The sequence below is a fragment of the Acanthopagrus latus genome, chromosome 20, assembly GCF_904848185.1.
Source record: "Acanthopagrus latus isolate v.2019 chromosome 20, fAcaLat1.1, whole genome shotgun sequence".
NCBI classification, from domain to species: domain Eukaryota; kingdom Metazoa; phylum Chordata; class Actinopteri; order Spariformes; family Sparidae; genus Acanthopagrus; species Acanthopagrus latus.
The window spans coordinates 20383684-20401444 of NC_051058.1; the positions used below are offsets into that span (position 1 = coordinate 20383684).

Here is a 17761-nt window from a genome sequence, read left to right on the forward strand (position 1 = left end):
GAGGAGGTGATTGATGGGTGTATTGTCAGGTCAAATAGCTGCATCGTCAATATGTTTGAACGCCCAGACCTTTTGACCTCTGATCATCTGTTCCCACCAACCTACTGCTACTGGTGTCACTCATGCTAAGTTACACTTAATTGGCCTCAAACACATCAAGTCATGTGTCTGAAAGGCTGATGAACAAATCACTTTTGAGGGAAAGCTTGAACTTTAAATATCAAGTATTTTACTGACTGATTTTACATTAAAGCTGCTTTAATCAATATGCTTGTAATAGCAATTAATTAAATGACTAAAGGGAAAGTGAAAGAGGTCACTTGTAAAGACAAACAGTAAATTATCACCTGACTGGGGACCATTGTAGTGTCTTTAGGCTGTTTGTTTTATCGATTTTACAGGTGTTACTTTGTAAGAAAAGTTGATTTCTCAGTCTCGTTCCCAACACATCAAATACTGATGCATCAGGATTGTAGGTCGGGGTGGCCACCACCACAATGCGTCAGTACCTGACGAGTTGGAAATGACACTCACAATCAACTTTTCTTACAAATAGCACTTTTAAACTGACTATTGTCTAATTTCAGTCTCACTTTCATCAATCAGGAGGAGAACATTTTCTGGTTAAAAATGTTGCACACCACTTACTAGCATCCATCACCTATATTTTAACAAGGATTTAGCTTCCTTTAGTTTCTTCAATTTCTCTATGTGCATATGCAGAAGTCATAGACTTAATCTTTTAACTACAGCTCCATTCACACATCTCATCAGATTGTAAACAATTAACAGTGCATGAAGAGGAAGACTTTGCCTGAATGACTGCTATCAAGATATCTGCAAACACTGGCCGTTGCCCATGAAGGCTTATTTGTTGTCTGACGGTAGCCACTGGGTTCTGAGGAAGGCCTGAACTTCTGAAACAACGAGCGACTCGTCTATCTGCTTTAGAGCTGCAACTAATGAATATTCTTACAATTATTCAATCAATCGATCATTCGATATAAAATGTAGAAAAGTTGTGAAAAATACTCATCAGAATTTCCTGAAGCCCAAAGTGATTAACCCACCAACAATCCAAAAACTCTTCATTTACTGTCATACATAACAAGGAAAAGCAGCAAATCTGAACATTTGAGAAGCTGGAAACATGAAAATGTTTGATATTTTTGCTTGACAAATGACAGAACCGATGAAGCAACTGAAAACTACTGCAAATCCACTAAATGGCATTGCTCAAAAATTGGGGTTGATATAATAAAAACCTTACTGCAACCACAGCTTTCTACTGATTGTCCCCTAGAAAAACATTTGGAGGCAATTGAGTTTATTTACATGTCCCGGGGCTCTAACTGGTGTCTCTCTGGTCACAAGCCTGTTTTCAAACCTTTAAGCAGCCGCAGAAGTAGTTGAAACAGACAGAACATGCTTGTAACTGCACTCCATTTTGTGACATGCTCAATTTGTTTTTATTTTCCCACTTCAACATCATTATAAGTAACGAGTGGAGTCCATGGGTCAGAGACATGAGACGTTTCCTGCACAATGGGCAGTTCCTTACCATATGTGTCTGTGGTTATATCTGTTCTTGTAAAATAAGCCATTCATAACTGCTGGATTACAGACCGCACTTAACCAAAGCCTTTGTCTTCAATTAGATCAAAGTTAGTATTTGAATCCGAGAAATGGCTTCTAATCATGTGACATGGCCAAATAGTTTCTGGTGTTTACTTGGGCGGTGGCGTAAACATACGAGAGCTGGACCATATTAGAAGAATATACTTGAAAATATTTGGAAGTTCATGTGGAATCGCTCTTTCAACTAATCTTGCAGACGCTGGTTTGGTAGTCGACCTCTCATGTCTGCTAGTTCAAATGTTTGAAGGCATTTAGGTTTACAAATATGCTGAAAATATGTTCTGAGCAGGCCTGTAACATGCCATCCACTGACAAGGGTCTTGATGGGGTAAGAAGAATATTGGACTTGGCACAAACACAAACACACATACACAGACTCACACGCTGTCTGAGAACCAGCTGGCCCTGGTAACCTCTGGCAGCATGGCACTATGACTTGGGCCTTGTAGCATTGACCCCCAACCAGCTAGAGACAGCCCGGGGAGCCATGGGGACCAGTAATTAAAAATGGGGGGCTTCCCATGAACCCACTCATAGTCCCTAATTAAACAGAATCACATTCCTTTAGCTGGGACAGCGGGGAGAACCAAATTCATCCCTCTAAGTTCCCACAGAATGTGTTGATAAGAAGCCGGAAGGTGATTCCATCTTTGCGTCGGCAAACAAAATATTTACGAGTCTTTAAAAGCGTAGGCAAGACCATTATCTGCTGGGGTGGCACTGTTGTTGAATCATTAATAATCTGAGTTCCTTAATTTGGTCGTGTATCCGAGAGCACAGCAAGGCTGACTTAAGCCGTGCGGTTTGTTTGGTTAATAAACACAATGAGAGAGGGGTTGGGTTTTTGCTTTTATCTTGCTTTAACAGGGGCTCAATGTCTTGACACTGCTGAGCTTCTGAGAGACGCAGCCGTCATCTAAGATTTATGGACACGAAGCTTTGGATGACCTCTTAAGTGAGTCAACAGAGAGATCTGTCAGTATAAAATAAAAAGATGAGATACTTTCTGTTCTTTGGACAAGACATCTGTGATGTGGAGAATAACGACTCCTCTGTGGTGTAATATGAAAACATCTCTTTTTTTGGAACCCAATCAGTTCATTTCAGGGACATTTTGTCACAGGGTCGATTTCAGCAGTGTGAGTGTGTGAAAATTATGTCATGATCATCCATTAAATCTGCTTCCAACCAAGAGCCAAAACCAACCATGATTTGTGATAATTTACATACAAATTAAAAAGCTTTTTCTTGGCCCCTCATCTCACCATCTCATGGTAAATCACTTGAGCGGTCCATAGGTGAAACTGCAGGTGTGGGTTATTTTTTTTTTTTATAAGATGGAAAGGGGATAAAGATTTAGTAGAGCTCACATCCAGCTTTTCCAATGAGGCGAAACATCACCAGGGATCGACTGAAAGAAACGGTAAGGTGAAAACTATTGTACCATTAACTCAATTAGAGGCTGGAGTTGCACCAACGTAAACACAGGCTTGATGAAGAAGTGATCACAGATCCATGACAAAAGAACTTCCAGTGTGCGACCTGCATATGGGTTTGTTTTGGCTGATGTTCATGGCTAGCTGCCTCTCAAAAGCACAGGGATCTCTAAATCCTCTTTGCTCATTACACTCTGTACAGCCCACTAGCACCTCCTGCATCTACATGCACACATAGGCATGAGCACAGTCAGGCCTTTCTGACTGCTCGTGGAAGGAGATCATTCAGAAAGAGATGGAATCAGTGGACAAAAGCCAAATTCATGCTTTCTGTGAGAGATGCCAAACAGACGTCTTAACACAGCCCAAAATGTGTGATGAATGCATGACTGCAATTGATCGACATAGCATTCCTGCTGTCTTCGGGACAGAAAAACTGATCAGAGACAATAAAGAATACATTTTGGGGTAGTCACGGGGTGGAAGGTCGACCCATCTTGAGAAAAATATCTATGACAGTCACATTTGGAAGCAGTGTGCCTGTCGCGGCTCTCAGGCAGTTACAATGCCTTCCAGAAGCAGTGGTGACATTTCGAGTTTTTCTTAAGAAACATGTACTGTGAACAAGAGACAAAGACAAACTCCTTCTCTTTCTCGAGCTGAGGATTTCAGGAGTGTGAATTAGTTTAAGGTTACAGAACATAACCTTCTCACACTGAAGCATGCCAGACAGGTGGCCTTCAACACACATCCACACACACAGTGTTTACAAATGTTAACACAAAGTTCATAGATGCGACAAACAAAACTGGGTTTCTGAATTAAATGAATGTGATATAAATAAATTAATATGTAACATGTTTTTTTTGTTTGTTTTTTTTAATGTCAGAGTCCTGATTCAGCCTGAATAAAATTAACAATATCAGCACCACTTGCTATCTGTCGGACAACCACCTACAACAAACTGCACAGAAAAATGATGCAGTCTGTGCACCACACACTTTTTAATGACAAACAGCCAAAACTTCTCAGTTTCAAATGTTCTTAAAAGTTCAGGTTGTGAGAAGTAACACCACACATGATATAACTCTTTACAGACACACTGCAACTACACTTCCCAAATGGTTGCAGAAGTCTGTACTCTTTTGTGCAGATACATTTTACAAGGTAAGGTGCATTTCCAGAGATACTCAGCAGCGACAGAACACGTGCACATATATATACAAACATCTGTTCACACACAGGCGAAAGCAAACACACACACACACACACACACACACATACACACAGGGATGAAGAAGCAGAGGAAGTCATCCAGGCAAGGACGCCTAACCCAGGGCAGGGACGGTAGACTGTTTATTCATCACCGGGGCGGGTCAAGGAGAACAAACACAGGAAAATGTGATTCAGGTGTGTAGGAAGTGAAGGTATACAACTTGCAGCACAACAGGCACATGGAACGGGCTGCGGGAACATTTCTAATTCTGTGAGTGGATGAGAGAGACACAAATCAGGCATCGTGTCCTAGGTGTTGTCTTGGAGAATGAAGAGAAACAGAAAAGAGGATCAGATGGCATCCAGACTTTTAAGAGGCGACAGGGTTATTGTTCACGGTCAGCAGAGACTGCTCACTGCTGTTGTCTACTTCACTCTTCGTCTCTGAGGTTTTTTGTTTTTTTTTGCACAGACCAGAGGCGTTGTTAGCTATTTATTCGACATCAGTGAGTGTGAAGTGACACTGTGTTTATGTGCACTGTTGTGTGGCATGACATCAGCTGTAAAAGCTGGCTCTCAGCTGCCCTGATTACAAGAATTAATGCAGAGCATGAGCAGCAACAACTGATGTGCCAGACTCCCACAGCGTGAAGCCATGTGCCAGTTTCCTGGGAGGCCTTCTGCACGCCCAGTCCTTCTTTTAATGTTAAAGAGCCTCTTTAACCCCGGTAATCATTTTAAGATGTCAAAAAAAAGAGAGCACAGCCTTTCTGGGTAGAGTATCTATCACAACTGATGTCTACAGCATTCCAATGGACGTTAAGCTGAAATGATAAAAGGGCTAGTTCAAAGTAAAAACACCCCCTTGTACCTTGAAATCTTTAAAAGCCCTCCTCAAAGCCCGTGTAAGCATCTCAACCGGGCACCACCCTTAAATAAATGTGGCTCCGCTGCCGGCGACTGCCAAGAATGTAATTGATGGGGGCTGACCAGTAATACTTTGAATGCAAACACTTTGGGAGGATTGTGATGGTTCAACAGCATTTCTAGGAAGGGCCCTAGGTCTCTGGGCAGTTTACTGGCTCTCTGCGACCAATGAGAGAGGTGAAGCAGGAGGCTGACATGTAATGCACACTGACAATAGGTCCTGGTTTTCATTTGGACCTGCATTTACTACATTTTCTGCCATTAAGCCTCAGAACAACACAGAATCAACCTAAAGCCCCTACACTGAAGCAGGGGACTAGGCATCATGGTGATTTAGACATAAAGCGCTGCATTTAGTTGATGCATGGATGAGGACAGAGCGTATACTGGCATGCACAAGGGACGGACGGTAAAGCTCCATAACGCAGCTTGAATTTATTAACCCGGCGCACATTAAAAAACGGAACTAAAAGCTCCATCTGTCAGAGTGGAACAATTCCCAACGCACATAAACCCTGCAGGTACACTCAAACAGCCAGTGACCGACGTGACAGCCACTCCAAATATTTACACCGAATGTCCTTCATACTGTAATCTGCTGTGAGTAAATGATGTTGTTCATCTACACATTTGTGCATGTATACATTTTAAACATGCTTGTTTCCCAGTGGGTCACGTCCATGTTGCTATGCTAGCACCGGGTGGCAGCTGAGGAATCTGGTCACTACGTTTATCCTCCTCACTCACTCTCTCATCTTTGTCTCCATCCATCAATCAGCCGTCAAAACTACAAACGTCTTTCAGCCAGACTGCAGATCTCCCACACGCTCACCTCCTGTGCTACTGTCCAGAACGCTAGAAGATAGATGTGCGCTGCCGTTCCTCTTTAGGATATCGATGAAAAGCCATAACTAAAGTTATCCACTTTCCCCTGTGATATAATATCTTCATGAGAACAGAGAGATATGTCCTGGTTGCGAGGCCAACATAAAACATTATGTTATGAACCAGTTGCTCTGCTGCTGTCTGGCAACACAGATGTATCCGCAGCTGTACCACCAGACAACAAGAGCAGAGGCACATGTGAAAGAATCCAGCCAAAAACTGATAACAAGCAGGAGAGTAGTTAAGAATAAAACGTAAAGTTTTATTCATGTGGCTCTGTACCACGTGTTTGTATGCTCATGTGTATGTATTTTGAAAACAATCATCTGACTGACAATCTGCCCAGACTCCAAATCTAAAAACAACCAATTGAGGAATTTCTGCTACAATCTTCTTTTATCAGATGAAAACTCTTTTCCTTTCACTCCCTCTTGATTTGTAAGTAGAAGGTCTCCTAAATGCTCCCGACTGCTGATAGACTCAACATGCCCTTATTTAGAGAGCCAGGGGGATGATGAGTGTGAGACTGGGTGATGGAGGGATGAAGGGATGGTGCGACAGGGGTATGAGGGAAGTAGAGATAGTGAAGGTTTATTGGTTCGGCCTTGACCTCAGGTCGTAAGACTGTCCCAAGGGACGTCAGCGCGGCAGAGCCCAGAGATGGAGCCCTGTGATAAGCCATTAAAGACTCCACCCATTCCAGCTATCTTCATCTATTAACCACCACGAGGGGGGTAAAAAGCTGCACATACACCTCCCCTCCCCTCCTCTCTATTCTTTACCATCTGCATTCCTCTAATGCCCACGGGACGGTTTATTTCTTTTCTCATACGGTTGCGTATGTTTCGCACATGTACGCTGCACAGCTCGGTACACAGAGACACCTTGACACACGCACAAACACAGACGCACACACAGGCACAATCACACTCTGATCTCAGATTTGATCGATGTATGAGGCCCTCTGTAAGTGCATAACATGTGTGCCATATGAAGCTACGGCCCCAAAGAGAGATGACTCAATCAGGTTGTGAGTATATACTGACAATTCTAAAGTTGCTATTTAGAATCCGGCATCGGCTTTTTACTGCAGTGATGATGTTAGGGCCCTCTGCGGACGGCCGCGCTGCCTTTCCCCACATCTGACTTGCATTTGTTTACATTCATTTATCAAAGCGTTCGATGTAGCCTGATTTATTTGCATGAGCATTTTTGTTTGTCCCAGAGGAGGTTGTGAACTGAAAGTTTGGAGTTCATCAAGAAATACTTACGCCAAAGCAACATTTATATGAGATGTCCACAGAGGCTGGTAGAAAACTCTGGCCTGTCGCTGACATTAATCTAACAGGCTTTTATAACTTTCTGGATAGTTTTTCTACATTTTGTAGTTATGACATTCCTAATCTGTTTAATATTGAAATAAAAATATTTGTCCAATGTTGTAATAATGACTGTCAGATCATCTCATCCAGGAACTTTTCGAAGTTTCTCATCTGTTTCCCTAAAAAATTTGCTTACGAAAATGCTAACACGCAGTAGTGAGACGCGTTTGAGAAGGAAACAATCCTCACAATAACCCACTTAGAGACTACACAGATACATTTCTAAATCATGATGCTTTTTTTGCTTAAAACAAGGCAATTATTGGGGTTATTTGGTCATATTGAATTTCTTCCTCATAGAAAACAAGAATGTCTATTTTTCCAGTATCCTGCAGCCTTACGAGCCAGTGATCCCGAGGTTCAAAACTGCTTTTCAACATTTTTAAGCGTGCCACAATTGGAAATTTCTTGAGAGACTTTGGCACAATTTGCAGCTGTGTTTGTGATCACAAAAACCACATAAAATTAGATGCTGGGACTTCTCCAGCCCTGTTTGTGGCAACTGAACCAGGTATTTTAAGCCAAAAACATTCTCTTGTCCTAAATCTAACCAAGTGTCTTTTCTGCCTAAACCCAACCAGACCATAAGCATCCCATTAACATAGCATAAAATGGGAAAATAAACTTGCAACCTAAAGAAATGTACAGTTTCAACATATCCATGATTTACACCGACAATATCCCAAATGTGCATCCACACGAAGCAGCACAACAACAACAGCATCGCATGCTTATAACGCAGGTGCCTGCAGCAGGTACGGCACAGACTGGCGGATGGACTAGATCTGCTGCAGGCCATGCAGCGCTGGAGGGAGAGGCAGCGATGACGCTGGTGATGATAACTCGATTCTTCCATGGAAAAGCCTGACTCACAGGATGAACATCCTCCGCTGCATGTGTCTGTTGGGGCGGACCGCTTGTTCATGGTTATTAGATTACGGCTGTACCTGCTCGCCTCGCATCCCACAGATGAAAGTGGTTAGGACGGCCCAATTAGGAAATTACGCTTGATGTTTCCAATCAGGCGCTGCGCTAGAACAAAGAGAAAGAGACTCACCCTGGCCCATGGGGCAAGAACGCACGGATGTGGCCGCGGAACGAGTGTGTGTTTATATGCACGTGAAATCTGGGATGAGCTCCGGTCTGTTACCGAAATAAAGAGCATTAGTTCAATCACTGTACTTGTGCAGATATACAACATCATTCCCCAGTGCGTCCCTATCTTTCCCAACAATAATTACAATTCTGAAGATAAATATGGTCTCTATTAGCAATCTACAGATTCCACTTGAAGTATGACTAAATATCATGGTCACGGTGGTTGTTAAGTTGTCCATGAGGACCTCTCTGCAGGTTTACATTACTAAACTGCACTAATGAAATAGAAAATATCATGTTCAACCGCAACCATTTTGCATAAATTGCCTTGCTTGGAGCTGCACTCCTTTCAGAGGCTTAAGTTCAACCATAGTGTGCCACGGTTTTCTTCTGACCCGAGTTCAAGCAAGAGAAAGGAGTGACTTTAAAAAAAAACCCACAGAACCCAACTGTTGTTTTAGCAATTTAAGAGATTTTGACCACAAGCCAGTGCGCTGTAACAGTATCCGCTTTTATGTGCTCGTAAAGCCACTTTTTCACACCACCATGCTGCCTGTTTGTGAAAACACTGGCAGCAGAGACACTTTTGAAGTATTTTTATCAATAGATGCAGAGTTTAATTACAAGTAGTGCTCTCAGGAATGCACGCCTGGAGAAATAATCATTTGTTTCGCAAATGATAGTTATTTCTTATGGTGGTGTGATCTGTTTGGACTATTCTGCTGATGACAAATGCAGATCACAGTTTAAATCAAGCTAAAGGTTTCTATCAGAGGTTATGTTTCATTTTAAACATAAGCATTACACCAATAATTCTACGGTGCGTAGAAACACTAATAAACAGGCTTAAACACTGACTGACTGTAGCCTATGATTTCATGCTCTTGACTACACATGCATTTAAATAGTATTGCTCAGAGGCAATTGGCCTGTAACATTATCACAATGTAAATGTCTTGTTGGGGTTCATGTTATCGTAACCACGTTGGGAAACCTTGAATAAATTGACAACAGCGAACAGAGTTGGAACAAACCGAGCAGGCAGAACAGAGAGGTTGTCCGTGGGTCACATTATGAACATGAGGGGTCACTGTTAATATCCTCTGTGGGGGAGATCACATCACTCCTGAGGGGGGAGACGTTTGGCAACCGGCCACGAGATGTCAGTTTGTCGTCCTCTCACCTCTCAGAAAGGAGGTGTGAGCAAAAAAGTCAAAGCCAGCTTCACCGTACTCACTGCATTAAACACAACTCTTCTGTCAATGCGGGTGAAATATCGGACCGAGCCAGTCTTCACCTCCTTTTATTCTTTCCTCCCCCCTGGCCGCTTTTTACATCCTTTTATCATCAGTTCCTGCTTTTTTTCGGCCACATCAACTGTCTCCCGATCCGTCTCCCAGGACGGCAAAGTGCTGTTTTAATGAAATTGTTCAACTTGACTTTGGAAGTGCACTAAAGGAAGGGGTGGACCACTGTTAACGCTGCTCCTGCCAAGGCGAAACAAAAAACAGCCAAAATAAGTAAGCTGCCCCCTTGGAAGCTGAGCTCAGACACATTCGCTTCAGGAAACACGCTGTACATCTCCTCTCTGCCGACATGTAGCATTTATCTTGCTTCTCTGCTTGTACTCACACAGATTCAGTGCTGGCATGGTTCGAGGAATGTCATCCGTCGGTTTACTACCTTGGTTGAGACTGATGTATCTCAACAACTAATGGATGGATGATCGTTATGAAATTTTGAACAAATGTTTGCAGTTCCCAGACAATAAATCTTAATGAAACTGCTGATCCCCTGATTCATGTACACTGCAGGATGAGATCCGATGTTTTCAGTGATCCTCTGACTTCTCATGAAGCATCATCATCAGCTCAGCACATTAGTTTATCTCATACTTTGGTTGGTGAGCAAATATCTGCAAAACTAATGACACTCTCATCAGCCTCTGCAGATTGGGGCCTGTAGTTGCATCAGTGGCTGCGGCGACTTCTTTGGCTGTCGTGGCATTCGTGTCTGCAGTGTCTCTTGGCTTGTAGGTAGAGCAAACAGGCCAGGCGGCAGACCATACCAGAACGAGAATTGGTGCCGCCAGACCTACTCCAGTGCTGACACAATGCAGAGGCAATGGAAGATTACGCCTGTGATGTTAGATCGAATGATTTCTGACTGAAAAAGTATAAATCTATAATTTTTGCTTCATGGATCTGTGCAGACTTTCAAAGATAACAGCAACAGCACTGCATCCCTTCATAAAAATGTAAAAGTTATTTTTATATTTATCATTTAAAAAACAAGTTACTGAGTTCAAATCAAACACTTGAATGCTCATTATTAGTGAGAACCAAGCTCATAACATCGATGTGTCTCAGTAGATCCACAGCCTCGTGGAGCAACTTGCACAGCTGCAGACACTTATTTTTGTTCATTTTTGTTTAAAGCCAAGCATTCTCATAAATGTGGTCATGCTGCAGCAGCACATCTACATCTTTGGATTGTCAAAATAACCCAAGATCTGGGCTGCTTTTTAATAAAATGCCTCTCTCTTCCATGCAAACTTTTCCCCACAAAGAGCAGAGGAGGCCCACTGAATGAAGTCTGAGTCATGAGGCTTAAAGGCCAGTCAACCTCTCCCAGCTGCCTTGTATGAGCGCCGCGAGCTATGGGGTGAGTGTGATGATGTTATGGGATTATTTTTATAGAACTGCAGCATGAGGACACTTTGCCTGTGTTGCCATGAATTATTCAACCCCCATCTGCGCTGTTGGAGAATGCAGTGTTTTTTTTGGGAACTCGGCGAAAGAGGGAGCTGCTCTTTTTCAAGGAGAGAGAAGGAGATTAAACGCTCGTTGCCTCTCTTATATGAAGCGTCACCTCAGATGTACGTTTGGCGGCCATCGCCTCGTCCTCCGTGAGCGTTTAGACTTTATATTCAGGACAGAGCTGTCTGCTCCCACACTCCACACCTTCTCCACCACCACCACCATTCACACACTCATGTACCTGCATGCGATGTGCCACACACACTCTCACAGCCACTTTGCCAGCTTTGCCTCCCTGCCAGCTCTTTCTATGAGCACTTACGCATCTGAATGCATTGACTTTGCAAGCTGAAGACCACCAGGAAAGTAGATGATGAAAACTGCCAAAGAAGCACAAAAGTTGCCAGATTTGCTAGCTTGCCTGCTCGCTGCCAAGTACTAAAAGGCCCACAGTGACAGCACGCCCACATACAGGTATTTCAATGCCTCAGTTGAGAGTGAAGTCATTTGTTTCCCAGTTTTCCACAACAAAGTCCTGAAACCGTAAAAGACATCAATGTCACGCTTCAACACAACATCATTTTGCGATCTGAGACCAGCTGTGGACAGGTGAAATTGCTTGAAAAATAGGAATAGTCAAAAAGTAAGCCCTAGGGAAAGCCCTCGTTTTCCCTGCATCATTAAATTGAAATACGTCTTGGGAAACATAACTGCTTTCACCACCACAGAGCAGCACGTTTGCCATGTCTGGCAGAGGCCTGAAAGTGTGCATCACCATTTTCCAGCACATCAATAAGTGCAAGTGGCCTGATTGGGTGAGAATAAATATGACAGGCACAGCTAATAGTCAGTCTGCATTAAGTAGAATAGATGAGGGTTTTCTTACGACTCCTTAGTCTCCGTCTCAACTCCCCGCAAGAAATGCTCAGAAAATATAAGGTTACCTCGAACTAAATCTCCAAGAGATGGAACAAATTTGCTCCCATATGTATTCACTCACTGGCATTAGATGCTCTTATGTCTTACTGATTCAGGCGAAATACGCGGTAAGAACACAGATTTCTGGCCAATATGGTGAAATAATTCAAAATATAAGATTTGTGGCCGTGGGACTTTACATGATAAGCACTCAGTCATTGAATTTTAATGTGTAGCAACTCGACACCCTGTTCTTTGTCCAAGACACCACAAACTGATGTAAGACTGGAATGACGCGGTTGTAACTCAAGGTACCCATCAATATGGTCACAGCCTGGCCGAACAGAAACAGACAGAAAACTGACAGAATTAACAAAACAACCTATCTAACCTGAATTCACAGTTAAATACCGGCCCCTGTACGATGTAAGACAAAGCCGTGTTTGCTGACAGCTCAATCAAATAATATTTTGTCATCTTAATTTGTTAACAACCAAAAATAAAAACACAAATAACCCAAATTAGACCACTTCATCACAAATCCCAAAAGCCCAAGATGTCCTCTTCAAATGATCTACCAACAGACCAAAACCAACACTTATCAAGTCTACTTTTCAGTTGAAATCATTAAATGTTCCTGATTATCAGAAATAAGTAATGTCGATATAGCCACAGATCATTTTAGCCTCAAGTTTTGGTAGTTTAATTTGTAAAAATGAGTCACATTTCATGAGTTCTTCATACGTTTTGTGTGCAAAATCTTAATTAGTAAAATAACTCATAACTCCAGCTGTCAAATAAATGTAGTAACTTCTTACTGCCAGTGGTGGCCCGTATGTACATTTACTCAAGTGCTCTACTAAATTTTGAGGTACTTCTGTTTTACTTGAATATTTATGCTTTGAGGCAAATACTGTACTTTTATCTCCACTACAATTATTTGTTTGGAATTATTCATTTTAGTTACTACTTACTTTGTATCACTAGTTACTTTGGACTAACTGTACATGTTTATAAATCAACTGATCAGTAATCGTTTGTATGTAACATGCAAATAATAGTACTCTTGATACCTAAGCACATTTAACATCAGATACTTAGATTATATCTACTGCACTATTTGTATGGGTGACTTTCAGTTTCAACAAAGTCATATTATAACATGTTGTCTTTATTTTAACACATATAACTTCTGGGTACTTAGAGAGAGTACCAATGCCCTTTCACAGAAAGTAAAGAAACAAACTTACAGTAATCTTTAAGTCCATCTGGCAGCAGAGGCTGAAATCTTCATCATCAGTGAAACCCAAATGTTCTCTGACAGCACCTGAGCGGTCCAACACTGTCTTCATCCCAGTTTCTCCCGGTCCCTGCAGGTTCTGTCTGACATTTGAGGCGTCTGGTCCAAGATCCAACTCGTCCATGGTTTTAGCTAGTAGCCGCACAAGCTAACTAGCGAACGCCGGCCGTTACCGCCCATTTAGCTACGTAATTAGCATATTAGCTGCGCGGTTAGCATCCTTACTTACGCTAACAATCACAGATATACGGACCTCGCGCACATTAGCGCTTATGTCCGGCCAAATTAACCGAAATTAGGTTGGAAAAGTGCGGACAGTGTCTTCACAGCTAATGTCCCTCACTCCCAGCTGCTCAGATTAGCTTCTGTCTGACGTCACTCTGCGGGCCTGTCCGCCATCTTTGTTTCTTCACCTCCTGCCATGACATCAGGTGACTCACCTGCTCTGTCTGAAGTACTCTGAACTCGTACCTGAGTAAAACTGGTAGATATTGTGTTAAAATATTAATTTGGTAAAAGTGAAAGTCACCCATTCAAATAGTACTCGAGTAAAAGTATCTGAGATTACGTATACTTTCATTAAAAAAGTAACTTTTTGGCAGTAGTAGTATCAAAAACACAAGTAAAAGTAACTTACACATATATTTACATGTATTTATATACTGTATATCAGCGGTGGACTGATTATCTGAACTTTATTTAGCATTTTCTAATTAGAAGAACCCTTTTTTGTATCAAATTGCTAAAAATGTACTATAGAACTACTTTTGCATGTATTCTGCAAAGTTACTAGAAAAAAATGTGGTCAAGTGAAAGTATAACATAGCAGAAAATGGACATACTCTAGTAAAGTACAAATATGTCAAACTTGTACTTGAGTAAATGTACTTAGTTACATTCAGATGGCTCAAAACTCCTACACCTACACCTACAAATCTACTGTTTTATACTGTTAAAACATATTATGTGCTGATTTCTGTTGCATCCAGTGTTTAAACTATTAAATCAAATGTTTCATCACAGCGTAGGAGTAAATCTAGAGCAGCCATAATTTAAAAATATCAGCACCTCCTCTTCTTCTCTTTTGTCTTACATGTCAGCGAGTGTCATCAGTATCGTCTCAATGCTCCAAACACGCTGTGAAACCATTATCACCTGATTTTAACATGTCATCCACAGACTCCGGTGGATACTGAGTGTCCCACAACTTTCTGTCATCCACTAATGTTTCTCACAGGATGCGAAGCTTAAGGTTAAGTGTTGCTTGGGTGTTGAGTTTCATCAACAGGTTTCATATTGCCCATATTCTTAGATTATGTATGTTATACTTTCTTTATATGCATATTTGCCGTCTTCTTCATTATAAGTTATTTAATTCAGTTGAAAAGGTAATAATAGTCTTTAAACATACAAAAGACACATTTTTATACCAAGGACAGTTCTTGTGTGTCTTACAACATGTTGGATATTCAGCTCAATGCATTTGAGTGAAACTATAATCAAGAATCAAACAGAAAAATCTTAATAACAAGCCAGTTGAGCGTCATGTATCCAATTAATTTAACTATTTAAAAGTGTTCCCAGTGTGCAGAAGATGATTTTTTGCTATTAATACTTTACTCTACTGTGAAACTGCCTCTACACAAGTTTGCAAAGACTTTTTCTTGTACGATTACACAACATTTGCAAATATACAAAAAAAAAAAGCTTCAAACTTCTGGCTTCACACATGCAAATGTCCTGCAACACAGAGCATAACCTGAGACATTCACCAGGACACCCTCAAGACTCGGAGCTGCAGAGAGAAATCAGATTGAATTAATTATTGAGCTCCGGTTCCCATAAACACAGTCAGGCATTGATTACATGTCATGAAATCTTTCATTATTGTGTTTTGTATTGGCAGAACTTTTAAGCATTTTTTTTTTTCACGTCTTGTGTTCGTTCTCTCTCTTCTCCTCTTTCTCTTTCTCAACCGGTCTGCTCTTGTGTTTTCCACGACTGTACAGAAATGTGTGAGAGAGCGCTGCTGATTTACTGAGTGTCAGACAAGTCGTGATCTCTGGACTTTACAGACAGCCAGTGGCAGTAAAACACACTCCCCATATGTAACCCACCTCCTCCGCTAATGAAGCCCGTAAACCAGACTGTTTGACAAGCGGCAAACACAGCTGAGAGAGCGAGGCCGTTTTAATCGGGCCTCTGGAGGGAGACCCGCACCTACGGGGAGAGGACCCCGGGACACTCCGACATACATCAGGCACGACAGGGAGGCCCCGGGCCCCGTGCATGGTTGGAGCAGGGAGCGTCCCCGAGGTCCTCGCCTGCACAGGTGCATGATGGAGTCACAGGGAAAGAGGTCAGGCTTCACTGCAACTGACTGTGCAGGATCGGAAATGGTTTCTGCTCTTTTGGGTTGTTTTTTTTCTCCTGAGTCAAGTTGTGGATGTGAAAAGAGTTTTGTCATCCCCCAGTTGTGACCACCGACCGGTGCTGTTACCACGGCCGGGGAGGGGAAGGGTTGTTGGTCCTTTTTGGTCTCTTTATCTTTTAGTTAGCTTAAAGATCTGCAAAAGTTATCAGGATACACATCTTAACTGTTGACTGGTTGCTTATAAACATATGTATTGGAAGCATATTTGCATACGTGCCAAATTCTGCATGCATAACCATATTTATGAAGTTTTATCAAAGAGAGACTCAACCGGTAATTGAGTGTAAATAGATACATCGCACATCTTATGTTAAAATATGTAAATGAGGCATTATCTAATCAAATATGCACCACTGTGCAGAACAGAGATCATAACTAAAATAAGAACCTATAAATGTGTTTTGTAGATGTTTCCTTTCCACGAGGCTAAAAGAAGAAGTCATGATATGATAGCAAATCAGAAAATTGATCAGTGCAGCCAAGAAAAATGATTTTAACCTCTGATTAAAGGCCTAAACACACCAAACCATCGACAAATAACTAACAGCAACTGTTGTTTCTCAGCCAAAAAGCTGCACATGAACAAATCACAAAAACAACAGGCGGCAGCTAACGATTAAAACAGCAAACAGTAGATGTACAGGACAACGTTACGATAAAGCAGGGATCTTTGAGACCACTTTTTATTCAGGATATGTCTGAAAAAAAAGAATAAAGTCAACGCTAAAGTCGATCTCTGGACACTTTCCCTTCCGTTTCCCTTTCCTCTTCTCGTGCACTGATTGTATAATTTGCTTATCTGAGGGACGTCAGATATCAGCCAAAAAGTCACCAACAAGGACTTCCTCACCATCAGAAAGCAGTAATTAGACGGTTAATCGAGGGAAAATGTGTAGTTACAGAACATGTTCACGCAGAATAATGATGCTAAAAAGCAACTAGTTAACAGTTAGCCTGACACGTGTACTTTAATATAAAGTGTTACCCAAAAAAAACAGTTATTAAAGTAACAAATTTAGAAGATTGTGTGAACTTTGGTGGTGAGTGAAATAGTGTTCAGTGGACCAGCTGTCTTATATTAATGCCCTGTCTAAATTTGTCTCTTCTTATTTTATTAACGGGGTTTAATCATTTCTCAGTTTTTACGACTCCTTTATTTAATTGCCGCGATACCAGACTAAACTTTACTACCAGGAACAGGCCGTCTCGTACCAGGACCAGCTATTATTTAAACAAACTCCATTACACTGATAGCACCTCAGGATTGTTTTCTGATGGTTGCCAAAGCGTTTCATGAAAAAAAAATAAACTGGACTCAAGATGTGGGACGTTTTCAGAAAAGTTAAAGCTAAAGTCCTGCTATTACAAAGCGTTAATCAATTTCACATGGTGCAAGAAATCATTTAGGCGAAGAAGAAGAAGAAGAAGAAGAAAAAAAAGAGCTGAGAGTTCCATCGGAAAATAAAGCAACAGATGCTGAACCACTCCGAGACGCAGCCTGCCAACCGAGGGGTTTAGCAGAATGATTCCCCGGCCGTTTTTTTTTTCCCCGATCTTGCAAGGAAAATAAAATCTCTCCTTGGCTGCAGATTAAGCGTAGATGGAGGGGGGTCAACCTTGCTGATGCCTTTTCATCATAATTTAAACTCCATCTGCCGACTCAATCAGCACCTCGGAGACACCCCGCTCTATTTGTCCACAGTGGATCCCATAATGGATATTACAGCGCCTACTGATGACCACCGTTAAAAAACACATAAACTCATCTG

At 41.7% G+C, this 17761-nt stretch overlaps 1 protein-coding gene across 1 annotated transcript in view; it reads right to left on the minus strand.

Moving 5' to 3' along the window:
* Positions 1 to 13993, minus strand: part of meox1 (mesenchyme homeobox 1) — a 74966-nt gene extending 60973 nt beyond the window's left edge. The window contains exon 1 of the mRNA XM_037081933.1: positions 13509 to 13993. The gene's annotated coding sequence lies outside the window, so the exon portion shown is untranslated. The remainder of the gene's footprint in view (positions 1 to 13508) is intronic.
* Between the last annotated feature and the right edge of the window lie 3768 nt (positions 13994 to 17761).